General features: G+C 47.5%; 1 protein-coding gene across 2 annotated transcripts in view; it reads right to left on the bottom strand.

Moving 5' to 3' along the window:
- CAPN15 (calpain 15) overlaps nt 1-18,001 on the bottom strand; it is a 77,989-nt gene extending 59,988 nt beyond the window's left edge. For both annotated transcript variants that reach the window (XM_048494432.1, XM_048494433.1), the window contains exon 1: nt 17,797-18,001. The gene's annotated coding sequence lies outside the window, so the exon portion shown is untranslated. The remainder of the gene's footprint in view (nt 1-17,796) is intronic.
- Nucleotides 18,002-22,149: the final 4,148 nt, after the last annotated feature.

Genomic DNA, 22,149 nt, shown 5'->3' with positions numbered 1-22,149 from the left:
ACAGGATTGCTGTGAGAACTGCAAACACTACCCCAAGGCTCCTTTGAAGGAAGGGTGAGAGAAAAGACAGATTTCCAGAACAGGTAACTTGCCTTTGAAGCTGTGTTCAATTTACAGGCGACCCTACAAATTCATGACCTCTAAAACAGGGCATCGTTAACAGCCTTGCAAAGTGAAGGTCTACTCTGGACTCTTTAAAAACTATTTAAAAATTGGGATACGCGTCCATTAGGTAGTGTCTGTCACTCTTTGTTTCAGCCAAAGCTTCACGCCTGGCTGCGATAGTCGAGGATTCACAATTATTGCTAGTCAGAAGGAAAAGGGAATTTGTTCAGAAGGAGAGAGGTGCCCCTAACTGCCATTGTGAAGAAGCACTGAGGCTACAGCCTGAGAGATCCAAGGAAACTGAAGTGGAGGTCTTTAGCACCAATTTCTGGCAGCACTTCAGAATTCTCTGGGGAGCTATATGCGGCATCGCTGCAAACCCAGGGAGGGGGGGAAAACCCTCAAGAGTGATTGAGAGCTCTGGAAACATCACTTATGTTTTACAAACATCCAAAACGAGCGGCCTCCGTCTCCGACGAGCTCACAAAAGAGAGAAGGAGCATCTACCGTCCAAGTGTGCTTCATCTTCGCGCGCTAAACACCGCCAAGGCCGACTGGCAGATTAAAGATGCAAGCGGTTAACGGCGTGCTTTCAACCACGGAGTGGGTTCGAGGTTCAAATTAATGAAAAGGCCGCTGAAACCGAAGCTCAGAATCAGAATAAAAGGAACTGAAACTGATGCAGTTGCAGGATGCTATGATTTGGTAACATCGACCCTGTCCCAAACAGCCCCGGTGGATCAGATACAAGCCCGGTGCATCTCAAGTCACCCCTCAAATGTATCCCAACGGCCACAGCAGTGGCCCAAAAGAGACAAGGTTCCAAAAGGCACTAGATTAGTCAAAACGGTTAACTGCATCTGCACAGATACAGCGGAAGGAGCCAAGAAAGGCTTCCTGTTATCCCCTACATATATCAAGATGCTTCCAGATTGCCCTGTGCAGATAGTCCAGGCAAGCCTGATCTTATCAGATCTCCAAAGCTAAGCAGGGTCAGCCTGGGTCAGTTTTTGGATGGCAGACAAGGAATACCAGCACCACAATGCAGAGGCAGGCAGTGGCAAACCAGCTCTGAACGACTCTTGCCTTGAAAACCCTCCTGGTTTGCCACGTCAGGTGTAACTTGACAGGAAAAAACCCAAAACACCTAAGAAATCAAGAGTCCCAAACTCATTACCAGATAACTGTCACCCAGGCAAAGGTGTCCACCACTTATTTACTGTATCTGATACCTGTCTACACTGAAGGTAACATGACACAACCCTGTTTTGAGGTTTGCATAGAGATGTCACAGAATGTAACTTTCTCAATTTGTGCCCATTAAACCACCCCCCGATCACAATAGTATACATACACATACATGCGGGAGGGATTGTGTGGTGGTACTCACCAGTATTTACTGGCACCTTTTTGGAGAACTCTCCCAAGTCCTTGGGGCAGGGGGATAGGCTTGGTGGAAATAAGTGTAACTGCACTGCACACATGCATATATATGCACTTGTGCTGAGGTTTCATTTCATGCATCTGTTGAAGTAACCTCTTGCTCAGAAATGCTATATTCTATCTTTTCATTCTTTCATTCTTTCTTTTTGGCTACTATATATTAACACAGCTACACCACTAGAACGTGTTTGTCCAAATGCAGGGTAATATTCAATATGTAAAGAAAGAAACGTTAGGTAACGGCTACCAAAGGGTAACTAGCTGAAGGAAAGTAGGTGTGTCTGTGTACAGAGATCTGAGATAACGGAGGGGCCAAAAGAACTTTGCTAAAGGAGATCAGCCACTCCACGCCACAGACTGCAGTAAAGGGGAATGTGCCTGAAAATTCCGAAACCAGTATAAAAACAGACAAGGGGGGAAGGAACGGTGTCTTCTTTTCTGTAAGCAGTAAAACTCAGGACATGATCAGGAACAAGTACGGAGAGTTACAAGGTATGCACTGACTGTGGGGAAAATCCCTCTGCAGGTGGAGAACAGGAGGGAATGGGAAATGTCCATATAGCTACTGTCCTGTTTCCAATTTTGTTTCTCTCTCCTGTGTTCCCCACTGAGATGCAGCAATTCCTTTCTGCCTTCCAGCCCATGACATTTTCCACATAAATATTTGTACAAGTGTCAGTGTGGACAACCCAGCATAACGTGACTCCAGAACAGCTCAACTCCAGGGCTGTGCAACCAACTTCGGAACTCCTTTCCCTGCGACTTAAGCCTCTTCCAGAAATCCTCCACCAACAGATTCCTCTCATGGGTGCCAATGCTGAGCAGCCACTGAGCCACTTCAGTTTGCTTATTCATGTTTTAGTTAACGTTTCCAAGAGCAACAACAATCCTCGATCAGGCAGGCGTGCGCGGCTCCTCCGTGTGGCTCGCTGCCGGCATGCTTCGCTCTGCAGCCAAGAGCACAGTTCCTTCCTGTCTGCCACAGCTGAGTGTCAGCTGGGTGAGCGGTGCATCTTCCCGTGCGAGGTTGTGCCAGCCCGTTCAGAGCAGCGCTGTCGCCCTGGCATGTTCGCAGCCAAGAGATAAAGGATGACTAAGAGCCGGGCACAGCCTCTGATCGGTATCTGCTCTGCAGGGCACCTGTGATTCAGCACTCAAGGAAGGCTTCCGGCACACTGCGACGAGCAGCCAGGTCAAAACGGCGAGGCGTACGCCCAAGGCAAGGGTAACCCATTAACAAGGTTGAGGGCTGAGGCTTCTACTCCTCGTGACTAGCAGATGTAAGAAAAGAAGAAGGCCCTGTCTCAGGAACTCACTCCGTGTTACCCAAGAAATCGATCTTGCTTTACTGGAGAGAGGGTTTTTTTTTTAAATTTCAACTTTATTAATGTACCATGTATGTCAAAACTTTAAGCTTCACAAATGTTCCACTCTCAACTCAAACAAAGACTTTCCACTTCCTCACAAAGTCAGCGCTGACCTCTTTTTCTAAGCCATCACATGCTATAATTGTACTGAACTGCTTATGAGAGTTTTAAAGAGGAGGGAGGTTAGACTAAGACTGCCATACCAAGGGCATTTGGGTCCTTTCCCCACTACCGTGGACATTCTTGGCTTGGTGGACTTTCTGCTTGCCAGTTGAGACTATCTGGCCCATCAACTGACCAGCCACCCAACCCCTAAATCAGATACCTGACAGGACAGGCAATGCCAATTGTTCCCCAAAAATATTAACCAGCTCCTAAGAAAGAAGTTGGAAGACAGCATCAGCTACCTTTGAACGTGTGAAAAATGAGATCCTGCATACGCAGAGCTCAATTCTCCTGCTTCCATTCACTTCACCACTGCACATAACCACACAATACAAACCGCACAGCCCTTTGCCGGCATTTCCGCATTCTTTCCTTTGTCATCTTGATCTCAATAATCCTACAGAACTGGTCACAAAATTCTTCTATTTCCTAGAAGTGGTCACCAAGGCTGAAAGACAGGCTCACAGTGAACCAGGTCTGGTGCACAGTCCTGGTTCAAAGGTCGCTTTGCCGCCATTTACCAAAGGGACCCCTGTTGGTTTCAGAGTATGTTATGTGAGGAAATTGGCAGCACGAAGCAGCCTTCCTTCTGGCCCCCAGGGGTTTCGACATCATTTGCCATTTCCTTGCTCAAATCATTTACTTTGTCCCCATTTCCTACCTGCTGTCCTAGATTTGAGAGAGCTGGCATCTCCAACATGGCCCGCGGCTGGCAGAGAGGCAGTGTGAACAGGCATAGAAAGGAGACAGCGGCGTTTTCATCAGAAGCAGATATGCAAAACCGAGGTGCAGCAGAGGCGGTCCACCCCCACCCCCCAATCTGAGACGTGCATTGTAGCTCAAAAGGAAGCAGCTGTGAATGAAGCTGCTGGGAACTTCTTCCCACTCAGACCCTCTTCAAAAAGAGGGAGACAGGCAGAGAGCCAGTGTGGTGTAGTGGTTAAGAGCAGGTGGACTGGAGAACGGGGTTGGTTCCCCACTCTTCCACCTGAGTGGCAGAGGCTTATCTGGTGAACCAGATGTGTTTCCGCACTCCTGCATTCCTGCTGGGTGACGTTGGGCTAGTCACAGTCCTCTCAGGACTCTCTCAGCCCACCTGCCTCACAAGGGGTCTGTTGTGGAGAGAGGGAGGGAAAGGAGCTTGTAAGCCACCTTGATTCTCCTTACAAGACAGAAAGGTGGGGTATAAATCCAAACTCCCCTTCCTCCTCCTCCTCCTCCTCCTCCTCTTCTTCTTATTCTTACCAATGATTGGCACAGGCTGTAGTACATTCCCGCCCTGAATCTAAGAATATACATAAGGCTTGGCAAGAATTGCAGCACAGACTTCCCAATTCAGCCAAACTTCAACTGCATAAAGGAATAAGAAATTCTGCTGGAACAACTTTGTTGATGCCCTTCAGGGCAAGGAAATCAAAATCACATGAGTGGCTGCTGGCATTACCATGCCATCAGATACTGCCACAAGGTCAAGTTCCTGAGCCTCCTGTGTAGGATGAGACTAGCTGGGAATGCAACCGAGCAACTGATGCGTTGAACAACCTCACGCATCTGATATATTGGTGGAACAGAGTGGTCTGCATGAACTGTCGGGGAGCCACTCCGGCTACCTGAAGGCTAAGAAATGAGTCAAGAATCATGGTAGGGCAAGAGACGGTTGAAGGTATATTCAATTTCCCCTCGCTTGAGCACTCAAGCTTTTGGCAAAGTCAGGAACAGCCTGTACAGCCCCCACTAGACTGGGACATTCTTGCCAGCGAACACTGCTGCCCCCCCTCCACGTCTAAGACTTGCCCTACTTACAGAGGACATAGAAAATACAAAGGTGGGGGCATCAATTTTATTGACTGCATCAATAAAAAGCATCCCTTACTCTTTTTCATACATTCCAAGGTACGTTTCTGATCATTCTGTAAGCTGCCTTGGGCACTGGGGAGAGGCAGGATATCAGTATTTTTAATTCATTTAATCAATGTAATTAATCTGTTGATCATTTTGGCTGACTGAGACACCAAGGAGAGCAACCCGTTGCTCTTGCCCAACCAAGGTGTGAAAGTTGCAACGTGGGAGCCGCAGTCGTGATGAAGACATCTGAGAAAAACAAAGGCCAGACAGGCACACCAGAACGATGCCCCTGCCGTTGCGTGTGAGCAGCAGAGCCCCTGAAGCAGGTCCTTTGCTTCCTCCTTGCAGAATGTTTGTGAAGATGCCAGATGCTGCCAGTTCCCTAAGTACTTAGTTAGGAACAGACATCCGTAAGGTTGCAATCTCCAGCCACGGATGATGGGAGGGTAACTGGGACCTGCCGCCAACGCCTCTCTTCTGAATCTGGAAGCCAAGGTCACACAGTTGCTTCTCCCCACAGACTGCATGTTCTTCCAGGCGAGTGAACCCAGTTCAGAGCTCCCTCACGCTCCGTTAGTTCCCCCTTCAGTTGCCGAACCTGTTCGCCAAGGTCCGGGTTTTCGTCTACAAGACTCTGCTCGCTTCCCTGACAGCTGAGGATGAGGCGGCTAGGGAGCAGCATGAAGGGCAAAGTCCTCCAAACCCAAGGCCCAGAGGCGTACAAAGTCACTGCGACGGAAAAGAGAACTCTTGCCTGGCAAATTCACTCACATTGCTCCGGGGAGCAAAGCGAGCCAAAAAAAGACATCTCCGAAAATCCAAAACCAGTTCCGACAGCACAAAGATCAAAGCAAACAAGCCCCATGCTATCGCTAACGTGGGACATCAGTTTTCATTGGGGGAGGCAGCCCACCAGGGGTCGTAAAGGAGGAGCAGTCCAAGTGACCATGCAGTGGTGCAGCTGCTTAGCTTTTATTTTATGAGAGTGTAATTCAAATCCTGCCAGACCAGACCAGTTGTCCATGTGGTCCAGCCTCCTCTTTTACACAACAGCCGGCCAGTTACCTTAGAGGGCCAACAAACAGGGCCCTGAGGCCAAGGCCTTCCCTAGTGTTGCTGCTTCGAACTGAAATTTGGAATTATCTGCTTCTGGACATGATGGTTCCCTGTAGGCATCGTGGGTACCAGCCACTGATAGACTTGTCCTCCATTAATCTGTTTAGTCCCCTTTCAAAGCCACTGATGCTAGGAACAATAACTACATCCACTGCCGCTGAATTCCCAAAATTCATTATAAGAGCACATCGCAAACCTTCCTGCCCAAGAGAAGAGAAGCCGCTCCTCTGGACACTCCTCTTTTTATACGACCAGTTATTTAAAACTTACAAAACTGGAGGTTTCTTGCCCTCAAGGCTGTAATTTGCTCCCATAGCAACAGCCTGCTCCCGACAGGAGCACATGGAGCACAGCTGTAGTCACCACACAGCAGTCAGCAGAGAAATGCGGCGAAATGCAAAGCAAAGGACAGAAACGCAGACACCTGCGGAGGAGGGAAGGAAAGGCATCGCAGAAGCGGCTGTCCCTTGAGAGGTCTCCAGGAAACCAGGGATTTTCAAGCCACGGTTAATGGCGACTTTCATATTCTCTCCGGGGTAGATTTCAGCCTAAATGCACAATGTGCGACGGCTGTGAAGGAAACTCTGGCCTAACCACACAATACTGAAAAACAAGTTTTCTTCAGTGAGGCTGTGGCCCACGACGCTTACAAGCAGTTCTGCTCCTGGGCATCAGCTCGACTTGTCCCTTAAGGAGAGTCTTCTCCTCACTCCACTTGAACACACAAAGCGATGCTCCACCGAGCCGCGCCGCTGGTTTACCAAATATAGCCCGGTTCACTCTGATGAGAAGCAGCTCTCCAGAGATCTTTCCTATCATCTGTTGTCCCAGCCTTTTAACTGGAGATGCCGGGGATAGAACCGGGGACCTTTGGCATGCTGAGTGGATGCTCTACTGCTGGCTCATGGCCCCTTCCCAAACATTTTCAATCACCCCAGACTAACAGAGCTGGCTTTTCGCTACCACCATCAACTGGCTCAATAAAAAGCATCCTTTTAACTATTTTACACATCCTGAAGTATATTTCTGGTCACAAACAGCTGGAGGACTGCCACTTGGGACCCAAACATTTCAGCCTCCCTGTCTAAATCCCGACATGACTCTGATCATAATCTTGGCACATTTCGTACATGTATCTAAAATATGGGCAGAAAAGAGCATCCGACAAAACAAACAAGTGCGGAGATCGGATTCTGAAGTCATCCTGAAGGGTTCAAAGGCCCAAGTGAACGAAACAATATCGCCCCACATCCCAACTGTTCAAGGGGTCTGAAGGAGCAAGGACCACCAGAAACTTAAGCCAATGGCAATCCCTCTTAGGACTCGTTCAGACTTTAGGAGGGGGGCTTGCTTTAAAAGGTACAGTCATTTCAACGAGAGCACGGATCCTTGCTTTCAGGAGGGATCCAGCCTGAAGTAAAGGATGGAGAGGAGGAATGTCAATTTCCACACAGCCCAACAACTGCTTGGATGCAGCTGCCAACTGGTTATGTGCACGTATGTGGGGGGAAATGCCAGTACGCAAGCACCTGGTTCACAGACTGAGGGCCTTAGAATAACCGCCCTGAGCAGAAGGTCATAATCTCCCCTAATCTCCCCTTTGGCTCCTTCAAGATCTAGGAAGGATGTCGCTCCACAAAGGGTGTGCAGGCTTGTCCTTTTCACTGCCACACTGTTGGCGACCCCCTGTTGCGGAAGATTTCACGGCAGGTTTAAGAACATACAGAAATCCATCCTGGATGGGAGCAGGGTGCGGAAGCTTTCCTGCTTTTATTTCACTGACTCTGAAAAACTCTGGGTTCGAGGCACAACACTTTAAACGTCACATAGCACTTCGTACTGCTTCTCCCTTGCTTAACGTTGCCTGGTGATAAAGACAAAAGACAATATTCCTTTGGGCGTCAAAGGCTTTGCTTGAGAAGTCCTCTGCGTTTTGGTATCTTTCGCAGGAAGTGAACAGTCCTTTTCTGTTGAATGCGGAGGTTATCCGCCCGGTCAGAAAAAGGCTCCATCGCCGAAGCTGTTTGACAGGGGGGCACACGCAGTAAGTGCTATGAGTCCGAACACACACCTATAATGAACCCTCCCATCTCCCCCGCCCCCCAAGCAGAATTCACTTCCCTCAAGGCAATCACAGCCATTTTCAGCTTGCCAAGACCCCTACAAGTATCATCACCCCAATCCCCACTGCAAACAACATCTCCTCTCCGTGACTCAGATAAGCATGTCTTGTCATGGGCTTGAACTCTCGATTCATGGGGAAGGACGCACTTTTCCAACCCACGCTTACCAGCAGTGACAGACTGACACAGACCAGGGCCAAGAGCAAGAGCCCTGTCCATTTCAATCCTCTTACAGCTTGGCGAGAGAAGTACGTGTCTGCAAGCGCAAGCTATTTCTCCCCATCACACACACCCAACTCCCCTTGAGAGGAGTCATACTTAGCCTATATGTACAGATTGATATCTTCACAGCCCTTACACACACATCAGTTCGTTAATGTGTCATCTGGCAGAGTATCTAAAAGATTTACTTTCATAGGGTAGGCGCTCTTTCCTACAGCCAGAAAATGGTGCTGAGAGGCCATTGCTATCTTTTGCACAGATAAGGTTGGGGCCAGGCTAGTAATTAGACAGGAAAAGGAAGCAGTGCTGGAGACAGCTTTAACTTGAAAGGTGTTCCTTGGCCAAGACAAAGCTTCAGGATGCTTGCGGTCGAAACAGCGGATGTAGTTCAGCAGTCTGAGGCACAAGTTATTAGCCCCCATTGAGAATCTCTGCTCCATTTAGCCACAAATTAACTGGGCAGCCCCAGAATACCTACCACCCTCCAAATCTTGACCCTGTGATCTGTAATGTGGGAATGGTATCAGTGAATTCAGAGAGTTTGTGCTAAGGATTATCCTGCAGTGGTTTGAATGGCCCTGTGTAAGAAAAAAATATGAAAAGAAAAAAACACCTATTTATCGGTTGGTCACTGTCTCAAGGCTACAATTTCAACATTTTGAACAAACCAAAGCTCACTGCTGATGGACATAAACATTGCCCCTCACCAGATTCACACAGTACCATGCTCCTCCCCATATTTGGAGTTTCTTATACAGAAGATGGAACTCTTCAAATAATTCCCATTAGCTGTGATGTCCTAGACCAGTGTTTCCCAACCTTTTCAACGTTGCGGTACCCTTGACCTTGCTCTTCATATCTCAGGGTACCCTTGAGGTTCATTTGATTATTTTTTTTTGCATTTTGTAAGGGTTTTTTTCATTTCTGGCCTTTAGGTGGGGGGAGTGGCAAGCAGGGGGAGGGGAGGGAAAGCAGCGTTGACAGCTGCGTTGTTTGCCTAAATTTGGCATGGATTGGGTGGATTTAAAGGGAGTGCTCCCTCTAAATCTACCCCCCCCAATCCACACCGAATTTAGGCAAATAAAACAATGCTGTTTTTCAATGTTGTTTAAAGGGAGCCCATGAGGCTTCCAACCCCCCCTTCAAAATCCATTTGATTTCGGTGGGGGGGCAGGCAGTAGCATTGTCATGGTACCCCTGGGACGTGCTCAGGGTACCCCAGGGTACCACGGAACCCTGGTTGGGAATCACTGTCCTAGACAATGTGAGGTTACATTTCTTTCCCAGCGACTGAGATTCTTAACCAGAATTAAAGATATTCCACGTGCTGGAGGGGGGGACGGGACCTAACCTAGGTTTTCTAAGGCACCAGCACTTAGATGTCAGAACTCAATGGAATGAGTTGAAGGTTTCGGCACTCTACAGAAAGTAGGAGGGGGGAGACACAATAGAACGGGAGCTTAGCAATTAACTAGGTTCTTGCCTGCCAAACAAACTCTGGCTTGTTTCTGGTGCCTGAACGCACTCTCCAAGACTCTCCAAGTCTAGCGTGGGATAATTACCGTTGTATCTTTCCTCTAATGATCTCAGTCCAGGGCACATGGGGTTGATCAGCCATCACTCCGTGCAGGTCTTGGCAGACCTACTTGCGTTCCAGAGCCGGGACTCCATCAAGCGCTATCAGAGCCATTTAACTGGGCCAAAAACACAACAAGTTTTAAATGTAAAACTCAGTTACAAGAAAACATATGCAGATGCCCGAGTTTCTCTGTAAGCAATTCCATCTGCTGTGGCCGTCCGCCAGTGGGAGAGCATGTACTTTGTTTAATTTATTTCTGAGCTGTTTCTCCATAAAATGGGCTCCAAGCGAATTACAACATAAACATATTTTGCGGACAGCAAAAGAAACCCCAATATCAACAGAACCCATGAAACCAATCACACAGTAGCATCACAAGGTCAAACAACTTCAGCAGGGTCATACAACACAGCACTTGAAACAACATGGGCAGGCCAACACTAACAGAAGTTATGTCAGACAGAGCACAAATTTTACCAAGTCAATTAATAAGATGCCTGGGCAAACAGCCGAGGCGTTTTCATCTGGCACCTAAAACTTTAAAGACTCGTTTGGCATGGCAGAACTAGATTCTATCCTTAGAATCTCCAGTTCAAGGGTCAGAGGTAGAAGGCCAAGACCGCTGCCTGACAGGCTAGAAAGCCGCTGCCAATCACAGGAGACAGTGCCAGTTAGACAGAGCAATGGCCCAAACGCAGTCCAAACTTCACACATTCAGAGGGCAATATTTACCTAAGTAGCCAGATACACACAAACTAAACTCCCATTTCCGCAAAACTGCTTTGGAACCATTGAAATTACAATCATGTCAAAATCAACGAGGCATGTCATTTTTTTTCCAAGCGCCCTGTTTCAAAAATCAACCACAAAGACACATGGGTGTATACATGCCCACATGTTCAGAAATCGAACAGCTTCACAGCTCTAGTTAAAGACGGCGAGTCACAATAACTGGCACCCAGTTCACCCAAGACACTAGGCGACAGGGGGGAGGGAATAACACACGGAAGATTTCTGCATACGTGCAGAATCTGAGAGCCCCAAGTACTCTGAGAATAACCACACAGTCTCCTCCTGCCAACATGGAGCCACTCCCCAACCCCTCCTGCACTGTTGGCGGGATTTAAAGCACTTGCTGCCCCCGAGTCAGACATCAAATCTCTTGTCCTTCTAAGCCAGTGGTGGTGAACCTATGGCACGGGTGCCAGAAGTGGCACTCAGAGCCCTCTCTGTGGGCACATGCAAACAGTCACACCCCCCCCACACACACACATCTAGGCTGGCCTGGGCAGCTGGGCTCGATTATTAGCATTAAACCTAAGACATAGTTTTGGGGAAGCAGTGTAGGTAACCCAGTTAAGCGGTTAAATCCCACTAAATTTTCATGCGAAGAACTAAAGCACGATCCTTTACCTGGGAGTAAGCTCGGTTGCTGGCAATGGGGCTTGCTTCTGAGTAAACCCTCCTAGGGTCGTGATTCACCCATTGGAAGAGTTGTGCGGTTGCTTCAACACAAAGCCACTGACTGCCACCAAGCTTACTCCTGAGTAATGCACGCCTCAGAGCCAACCATTTTTTCTAAACTAAAACCTCAGTATTCAGGTTAAATTGCCGTGTTGGCACTTTGCGATAAATAAGTGGGTTTTGGATTGCAATTTGGGCACTTGGTCTCGAAAAGGTTCGCTATCTAAGCACTCCGCTGAAAATGCATTCTCTCAGCTGTCAAGCTGAAAGGACAGCAGTCTTGTGTAGGGCAAGGCTCCGAGAGGAAGGGGGGAAATTAAGAAACCCTTCCTTACTGCCAATCATAATCTGTTCTGGACTTTCCTCCCCTACGCTGTCTGACACAGGTCTCAGAAAAGCTGCTGCTGCAGCAGTGCTTCACAGAACCTCTCCCTCTTTCTTCTTTTTGCCACCCCTTCCCTATGGCAGTCAACTGTCCTTTTGCGTTTGGCATTTTCCTTTCACCCAGCTTCCAATGAACGGCAGCGCTGGGCAGGGGGGCAAGGAAGACAAGACTGCATCCTCTTTCCCCTTTGCCTCTGAAACAATGGCCTAACATCGAGCGTGCCATGATAAAAGCAGACAGACGCCAATATCCTTGTTACGTGCGGCTAAATACCAGGAACTGGTCCCCTTGTGACCTGACAAAAGAGAGACGCGGGCAGACAGGTTCAGTGCTTCTGGTGCGACTGGAAAGCTGCAAATCATACACAGGCTTGAGAGTCTGAGCAACGCAGGAAAGGCCTATTCGGATCTCAACTGAAGGGGAGGTTGAGGAAACTAATATAGCTATTGGAACTGTTCTCATGGGCAAGTTCAACTCACTCCTAAGGGGTGCTACCTAGAGCCAGAAAAGGGTATCGGTAAGAAAGGGGCCAGAGAAGGCACCTTGTGCTTCGAGCTCCCCTCCCCTGAAAGGGGCAAGATTTAGCAAGCAATTCACTTTTACCACCCAGCCATCCTGCACTTGCACACTTACCAGGAAATGGGTGAGAGCTATTTCCCCTTTTCAATGTCACAAAGCAGATCTAAGCGCTGTGTAAGTTTCCATATCCTTTACGTCACATTAAGGGCTCTGTAGCAAAGCATGCGTAAAAAGCAGGAAGAGAGCCACTGTGGTGCAGTGGTTAAGAGCAGGTGGATTCTAATCTGGAGAACCGGGTTTCATTCCCCACTCCTCCATTTGAGTGGCAGAGGCTTATCTGGTGAACCAGATGTGTTTCTGCACTCCTACATTCCTGCTGGGTGACCTTGGGCTAGTCACAGTTCTTTGGAGCTCTCTCAGCCCCACCCGCCTCACAGGACATTTGTTGTGAGGGGCGGGGTGGAGGGAAAGGAGATTGTAAGCCCCTTTGAGTCTCCTTGCAGGAGAGAAAGGGGGGGATATAAATCCAACTCTTCTTCTTGAATACATGGTCCCCTGCATATTCCAACGTCCTCTCCTAGAGGAAGATCTGGGCTTAAAATAGTCCTATTGTATGGAAGTTGCACCTGAGCTCAACAGGATTTACTTCCAAGAAGCACACCCACAAAAATAAACAAACATACTAAGCCGGCTTGGCACAAACCAGAAGCAGATCTTAAGCTTAAACACCTCTTCCAAGCCACTGTTTCTATGTTATGAACTATTTTTTTCAGTCATTTTAATTTCTGATCCAAAGACAGAACTTTCCTGCATCCAGGTTCTTATAAGGAAGTATTCAAACGAGAGAAAAAAAACCCACGAAGCATGAATCACACACAGAACATATCTCCCAAATTACTCATCAAAAAGGCAAAGAATGTGGATGATTAAAGAAATTCGGGATAAATGGGACAGATTTCAGACTCTGGTCAAAGACCACGTTGCAACTGACTCTGTTTTGTTGTAAAAAAAATCACAAACAAAACAGGACAGACAAGATTGCTGCCTCTTGGCAGGGTTTCATAGTGTTGTGGGAAGATGAAAGATACAAAAGAAACAGACCTGGTCGTGGCCATGCAGAAAAGCCAGGTAGGGAACCAAAAAAGAATTATTAGAGAAGTGAACACTGAGTCAGCAAATCTGAAGCTCCTTTTAGAAGGCAAAGCTCACATTGTGAAGTACAGATTACAGTCAGAAGAACAAACATCACTGCAGGGAGGTGGTTTAAAACTCTCAAAACAAGAAAACCCAGTTGGCAGAGAAAGTCACCCTGTCCTCCTACAGTAGCAAGCAAGATGTAGCACCCAGGGTACCTGCCCCCATGCCAATTAGATGTGAGTAGGGCCGTAAATCAGCCAAATACCGCAGCCGCACCCTACAGGCAAAGCCTCAACCGTGTCCAGCCCTCTTAACACACGTTTTGATTTTGGAGAGCCCGGCAACACACTGGGCTCCCTTGTGTACGTTTATTACTCATCACATTTGTCAGACATACTTCCTCTGAGGTAACATACATGGGGTCATCCTGCTTTGCCTTCACAATAATCCTGTGTGGTAGGCCTAGTTGAGACATGGCAACTGTCACAAGGTCACCCCACCCAGTGAACGTCATCCATGAGGAAGGGCTGAAACCCAGGTCCAAACATACTTAGTTAATACTAAAGTCACTGGTATTCTTCTAAACACACATTATGGTGCTCAGAAACATACAGTGGTCACTGATTCAGAGTAACCAAGACCTTTGAGGCTCTCGATCAAGCAAAAATTGATACATGATTGGACAAAACCAACGGGCACCAACATGTTTACTGGCAGAACCACCAGACTCTACTACATGTCCTCAAGATCAATCCAGTCCATTTAGTTTATTTATTTATCTATGCAGTTTACGGGCTTATTTGCAGAAAATCTCCACGAGAAAAAAAGGAAAATACAGTAACATCTCTTAACACAAGCATAGCTTCAAGGAAGTGCAGTAAATTGGTAAGAGTCGGCCCCCTCAGAAGGGTACAAAAGCACGGCTTTCTGAGAAGCGTAATCTTTAGGGAACACACCGCTGCCTGGATGAGGGGAAAGGAGTGTGCGAGAAAGTTTTTTTGATCCGCAAGCAGTTTGATTTCAAGTAGTCCCTCATGATTTCCCAGCGTTTGCAAAAAAAACACTCATATGGTGGAAGCAGCACAAGCATATTTTCAAAGTGTCACTGACTGGCTACAGCCCAGATACCAGCTGTCTGCAAAACAAACTGCTTTTTAAAAAACCATTTAAATATTTAGAGTAGCTTTTAATTGTCACAAGGACAAAAAAAAAGCACTGTCAGAACACAGATCAATGTGAAAACACAGACACACGCAGTGTGTGTGGATAATTTTAAGCCAGTACACAAAAGCAACTTTGTATATTGGGGTGTATGTGCACATATACATACATATGCACACAGTAAAATATACTGATGGTCTGCATCTCTTGAGACCTTGATGCAAAAAAAAAAAAATACCAACTCTTAACAAACTCCTGTCTTGTATTACCCAATTAATGCACATCTGAATGTATCACCATTTGAATAAAATGAAGGGAAACTCAAATTCTCAGATAGATCATATGAAGGCTTTATAGGCTAGAAAGAGAGCTTCCTCACAGAAGTCTACTTTTAAAATTTACCCTACAGTTGAATGCAAAGATCTGAAAAACAGCTATCAAAGCCAACATACAACCCAGCCCAATAAAATCTGGAAATATCTAACTGGAGGCCCAAATCATCCCAAAGAACCTAAGCAGGAGAAGCCAAGACAAGTAGACACAGATCGGCGTGCTACTGGCTCTGATTGTGAATTGCCGCTTTACCTTACGCCAGGTGCTTTGCTTCAACTTGGCTCTCATGTCTCTCCCTGTTCCCTTGGCACTAGGAATGCTTTCCAACCTCCAAGCTAGGTTTAGAAGGCTTCGTTTATCCTTTGTTGTGCTCTTCCAAAGCAGTAACAACGCTCAGCTCTACTGTGGTACAACAACAATGTCTTAGGAAAGGATTCGTTCACTGAAGGGTGGCTATTTTGATAGAACTGTCTACCCTCGCCTTTTAATTTATACAGCGTTTTGGTAACATCATACGCAACATAAATACATCCACCATCTCCACAAGAGTTTAATAGGATCTAGTGCAAAAACTCATGTCATATGCAGGCACGTCGATGGAGAGCAGTAAAGAACTTACTGCTTCTAAACTTTCTTTCTTTTCCGTGGTTTACCAAGTCATCAAGACACTGAGATTTCTAACGTACACTTATTGAGTGAATGAAAGCCGTTGGGCAAAAATGTGCAACGGGGTTTGACTTCAAGGCATGGGTAGGCCTAGTGGTCATGAAGATCAGGCATTTGCCAGGGCCCAAATGACAGAAAGGGGACACTTCACACTGGTATCTAGTAAAGGTTGGCACCAAAGTGTTGCTCTTCAGGGGTCTCCACCCTTGAAAAGAGGGCCACAGAGAAGAATCTAGGAAAGGATTTGTTTACTTCACTGGCCTTTCCTCTTGCCAATAAGGAACCAAAGTAATTTACGCTGTTCTATCCCACACTTCATGCAGGTCAGAAAGGATGGAAGCAGAGGGAGATGTGAAGTGCCACGTGCAGTAGAAGAAAACATTGACTAACCAGGAGCACCTCAAATAGAAATTGAGAAGAGGCTGAACCCTTTTGAGGTCTACCCAGCTCTGGGGCGTGCTACTGGATTGTATCAACACTCATGTTAGCGAGAAGGCCCTGGAGCACTCTGTTGGCCCACATTTCACAAACGCTACTGCTCTCATAACCATTTAATGGAGGCCTTCTAATGCTCTCCACTTGCACTAAAGCAAATGCTCAAAACAGTCCTGGACCTGATTCTCCATGCACAGATGTACAACCAAGGATTGGGTTGGAGGATATACCTAAGGGCAGCACCTTATTTATTTTATGAGATTTTATATCCCACCCTTTCCCAGCACCTTGCTGGTCTGGACAGCACCCGAATGGGAACTCCTGAATGAGAGCCCTACATACACTATCTTCAGCACCATGATTGACAGACAGCAATATATAAATGTAATGTAAATCCAGGTATGCTTTGGGGACACCTGAGAATCCCATCTGGCAGAAGCTAAGAAGCTGGATTTCTTAATTGCTCAGATGGGATTTCCAGGAATCCTATGCATGCTACCTTTGTGGGAAAAGGTGGGATTATGAACTCAACCATCCAGACGTGGTTTGGGAGGCACACCCCCTGGCTGGAGCCAAACAGACTGGGATCTGATCAGCACCTAGATGGTAAATCTATGTACAGTGCCTTAAGTTCCCCAATGGAAGAAAGGGAGATTATTAACACAATCATTCAGATATGGTTGGAGGGCACCACAGAAACCCATTTGTCGGGCTGGTTGTGATCTGCACTTGGCAAGGACCCTCCACTAAATCACCTTGAGTTTTAAAAAGGTGAGATGTAGGTGTAACAATTCAGCGGAAGGGCATAGGATACAGTCTCCGCACTGGAACTTCCTAAAGATAGAAAGCTAGACGACCTGGGGAACTTCATACACTCCCTAGTCCAGTTTCATGACAGAAGAACAACGTACAAATGGAACAGGCAAACGTCAGATTTATGAGAGACATCAAAAAACAAAGTCCTCCCCAAACCAGCAGTCTTGATGTGGTACCTTGGATCAGATGGAACAGGAGGCAGTCCACGGACTACTGGGCTTAGAGAGACAAAGGCATTTTGGGTAGTCTGAGGCAGGTACAGGGGACAAATTACCCCACGCTCCCCAAATCAGGGCTAAGAGTTGTGTGTGTGTGGGGGGGGGGGACACTGCCCTTAGCTCACCACTCAGCAAAGAAAAGGTACAAGGAGCTGTCAAAACTAACCCTCCCCACACACATCCCACCAAGGAAAGTCAGTCCCCTTCCGTTGAATACTGGATGAAAAAGGGAGGAAGTGAAATGCCCTCACCACCCCATGTCGTTTAATACTAAGCAAAGGAGAGATGGTGAAGTGCCCCCCACTATTCAGGTCTGGGGGCGAGCACCCAGTCTACCACTGATCTGGGGTTGGGGGAGGGGAGATTAAACCCTCTGTTGAATATTTAGCTGAAGGAGATCCCCCAACTCCTTAAGTGGGGTGCAGGGGAGGCGTTCACCTTCTCCCCTTCGCCTAGCCTACCCAAAACGCCCTCCTCTCCCCTTTCTGATTCAGAGATCGTGGCCTCTTCATCCTCGCAGTTTCCCTCACAAAAAAAAGGGAGGGATCCTCGCACTTGGCCCAGCGAGCCCCCTTCCCTGAGGGCGAGCGCCCTTCCCTCTCCTCAGGCGCGCATGCGCGCTCCCTCATCCTTTCTCTTCCCCCCTCCCCAGCGTTCTTTTTGCCCCATTCCCCCCGCGGGCCGCGCGCTCACTGACCGTCGATGAGGCGGCGATTGATTGACAGAAGCTCTCCCGTTCTCTCTCGCGTGCTCTCTCTCTTCTCCCGCTTCCTCGCTTTAGCCCCGGCACTTCTTCCCTGTCGCCCCGCCTCGGGCGGCGGACTAACTTTGGCCCCCACCCTCCCGCCTCCCACCCCTCCCGGTTCCCGACTCCTCCAGGAAACCGTTTCCTCTCTCTGCTTCAGCCCCTCAAAGCGGAGTCGGAACCAGCCCCTCGCGCCGCCGAGTCCTTCAGCCGGCCCCTTACGCCATTGACGTAGCGCAACCTCCTCTGTGGCCTTCTCCTGCGGTAGCGCAAATGCCGTCGTGAATAGCACGGGAGGACTACAAGACCCCGAATGCCTGGCGAAAAAAGCGGATGAGGCTGTGAGGAGAGAGAGAAAAGCTTTCTGGCACTTGTGGTCTCACTGATGGCGGGGCTGTTTCGGTCCTCGAGATCTGATCGAATTGAAAAAATGAGCTTGGTTTTTTTGAGGTAGAGGGAAACGAAGCGGGGATTCGCGGAGGTTGCGGTGGCCTTAAATGTGTCAGTAACGCTGTCCTAGAGAAAAAGAGCGGCGCCGGCGGAACTACAACTCCCAGGATTCCTTGCGCCTCCCACCGAGCCAAGGCAGCGGTGCCGCGGGCGGCTGGCTCACCTGGGCCACAGCTGGAGGCGGGGGCGGGGCCTGCCTGGGACTGCTGTTGCAGATGCTTGCTGCAATCGCCCGAAAAAAATTAATTGCAAAAGTAAGCAGTAAAAAGGCAGGCCTGGCCAAAAAAACGCTAAAACCACAGGCAACTGCAAAAGACAGCGGCGATGCAGAAAGGTCGTGCAAGAAAAAACAAACCCAGGGAGATGTAGGCACCGAGGCACAGGAGTCGAATCCAGCTAGGTTTGGTCTGGAGGAAAATGTGGATGGGCGCCAGATGCAGCATTGCAATAACGTGCAGCTTCTTTAGATGTGCTCTAAAATGTAAATGCTTTGTTCCTCGGAATCATGTTCTCTTTAGCATGGCTGTGTGTCTTCTGAGCAGTCAATCCACGAATGAAGAAATAATGCTCGATTTGTGGGGGAAAGTCTACAACGAATCACAGTGTTGTAAGCAGTGCCAGTTTTATCTATAGGCTCAAAAGGTTGAAGCCTAGCCTCTCAAAATCTAGAGAGTGTATATTTTTGGCACTGTCATAGGCCTTTCTTACACATTTATACATTTCCCCCAACATCTGCAGTATTGAACAATAGCATCTTTATGACCTATACAGGAGGAATTGTGGGATTTTAAACACCCGTCAGCCAAGGCTTTACTAAATTTTGTTTGAAACACTCTTCCAACCTCCTCTAGCTGTGAGGGCAGTGGTTCAGGAGGGACCTCACAAGTGGAATAGCCTAGGCCAGTGATGGCAAAACTTTTCGAGACCGAGTGCCCAAATTGCAACCCAAAACCCATTTATTTATTGCAAAGTGCCAACACGGCAATTTAACCTGAATACTGAGGTTTTGGTTTAGAAAAAACGGTTGACTCCGAGGCGTGTGTTACTCGGGAGTAAGCTTGGTGGTAGTCGGTGGCTTTGCTTTGAAGCAACCATGCAACACTTCGATTGGTGAATCACGACCCTAGGAGGGTTTACTCAGAAGCAAGCCTCATTGCCAGCAACCAAGCTTACTCCCAGGTAAAGGATCGCGCTTTACTTCTTTGCATGAAAATCTGTGGGATTTAACAGCGCTTAACAGGGTTACCTACACTGCTTCCCCAAAACTAGGTCTTAGGTTTAATGCTAATAATCAAGCCCAGCAGCCTAGGCCAGCCTAGATGTGGGGGAGGGGAGCGTGCGCACGGAGAGGGCTCTGAGTGCCACCTCTGGCACCCGTACCATAGGTTTGCCACCACTGGCCTAGGCCCTCTCTACATCTAAATCTGGCACTGGTTGCAAGCCTACAGAAAGTGGGAGAAGATCCTCGGAGCTGGGACCCAGGAAATGACCTGCACCTGAAAGCAGCACAAATGTTCTTGCACTGCACACTGGGTAGTTGTACTTCTAAAGAACCTCTGTAATGCAGGGCAGAGAGAACCTTGCAGAGTGTGAAGCCTATATGACTGATATTTGCATCACCCACGTTATTTGTCCTTTACAATGTTTATATCTTTCTGCAACTGGCCCTGATGCACGCAGGCAGCAGGAACTGCCCAACCTCCTCCCGAGTGCAGCCCACAGCAACACTTGGGCTGAGCTATTAAAACAAACGGGCACAGTCTAGCTGGAAGGACTGCAGAAAAGGAAGGCTGAACAGGAAGAGAGGCCAACCCCTTTAGGATAAAACTGCCAGTATTTCTCTAGTCTAGTGCCTTAGAGAAGGAGAAACAGGAGAGGACTCGTGCAATTGCTGCAGTATAATACCTCTCAGAGCTATTCCCAACGCTACCAAAGACTGATGTAAAAAACAGCTACGCTTTTAACTAGGGTTTGTTAGAGAATTCCTCTGCAGCTGGGGGGCGTGGCGTTCTGTAATACAGGGGCACTGCTGCATTATTGTCCTTTTGAGGGTTATTGTGAAGATTACTGGGTACTTTGGGTGAACTATCCTCAACACTGTTCCACGTAATGTATAGATACGATAACCAGTGAATTCTCAGCATCCCTCACGTGAATCTTTTGGAAAGCTGAACACCTTCCATGCCACAAAAACGGTACCTTAACTGCCCGACTCTCTGGAAAACAATTCATTAATGTGGTTGGGATTAGAAATTATAATATATTCCAAGTGGAATATGCAAGAGTGGTAGAATAAATTATTTTTCTAAGATTTGTAATATTTCCCTTCTTTCCTTCCTGAAGCCAGCTCAAGGTGGTTTACCATAAAAAAAAGACTAGGGAAAAAAACCCTTTGGACATGAGCTGCAATCAGAACTCCCCATAAAACAGAAGCAAACCATTAGAAAGCTAAGATTAAACCCACAAATGAAAGCCTGGGTAAAACATACATTTTAGTCTGGCATCTACCAGGAAGTTAAAAGAGGTGAGAACACTGCAAAAATGCTAACACCCTACACCTATATGTCATCTGCCTCACCTCTGAAGGTGAGAACAGCTTGAGAGGCAGATCTCAGCTCACGGGTTGGATAGTACGGGAGGCGACAGTCCAAATTCCCCCGGCCAAACCCAGAAAGAGTTTCAAGGGAAAAAGCAACTCTTTTCATTGTGCTAGAGTTATTTTCCCCAACATCCGGCTGAAGGCCATCTAGTTATTCTAATAGCATTGTGTTCCTTAAAAGGTCTTGGATTGCCAACTACTGCCCAAAGTGAAAGAAGCAGACTGAAGTTTTGTTTTTGCACATTACAACATGTTTGCAAGGCTCGCCTTAAATACGATGTTTTTCTGGTGCCAGATAATCCTAGAAAAGGGGACTCCTGCTAGGGGCTTGTGCCGGAAGCCATTTTTTTTGCCTGCAAGAAGGGTTCTTTTGCATGGATTTGGGCGGTCAAAAAAAGGCTGAGTGAGGCAAGGCCCTCCAAAAACAGACATATACTTTAATTGTAAAAAAAATAAAACAAACCACAATATACGTAAAGAAGGATCCTCACGTCCGTTCAGTTAGTCTCTGCAGTAGTTTCCTGGCATTTCAGGTCTCCAATGAAGTCGCCCCGTTGGTTCTGTTTCCTCTTCCTCTTTTACAGCTGGCAAAGGTGCCGCCTCCTAGCATGGGTATCACCTGGCAGGCACGCTAGGTCAGGTTCTAGTGCTTGCTTGCAGCCACTGGGATGAAATCTGGCTGCCAGTACGCTCTAAGCTCAGATAAAGTTCCCCAACAACGCTGTTCCCTGCGACTTCTGGAGAGGTTCTTCCACGATGGTACCGCAGGGCTTGCTTTGATTCTAACAGCTCAGACTTCACAACTCTCATTTTGTTTATCGCAGTTGCCAGCAACACTGCTTAAGTAGCTTTAATGAAAAAAGAAGAAGCTTTTGATGTACCTGATTAGGGGAGACACTACCAAGGCAGAATGCGGAAGTAATGGCGCTCAGTCAGCCTTTCGCTGGCACCTCCTGAGGCTGCCAACTAGCTAAAGGATCCATCCGCTCTGGCAACGAACCAATTAATCCATTATGTTTACATATGCAACAGATGAGACGATACATGTCACACACACAAGTATTACTGATTTCTGGGACAATTTGGGGAGAGGCCGTTGCTTCCAACAAGTAACCAGTTCAAGATCTATCAGTACTGTGAAAAATTAAAACACACCTTTGTGTTTTTAAAAAACTGCAGCCGAGGATGTGCGTTTATTTTAAATCTTCATACTACACTTTCCTTCCAATCAATTGAGCCCAAAGCATCTTCTTTAC

The sequence above is a fragment of the Sphaerodactylus townsendi genome, linkage group LG04 (genome assembly GCF_021028975.2).
Source record: "Sphaerodactylus townsendi isolate TG3544 linkage group LG04, MPM_Stown_v2.3, whole genome shotgun sequence".
NCBI classification, from domain to species: Eukaryota; Metazoa; Chordata; class Lepidosauria; order Squamata; family Sphaerodactylidae; genus Sphaerodactylus; species Sphaerodactylus townsendi.
This window is presented reverse-complemented; position numbering and strand designations above follow the sequence as displayed.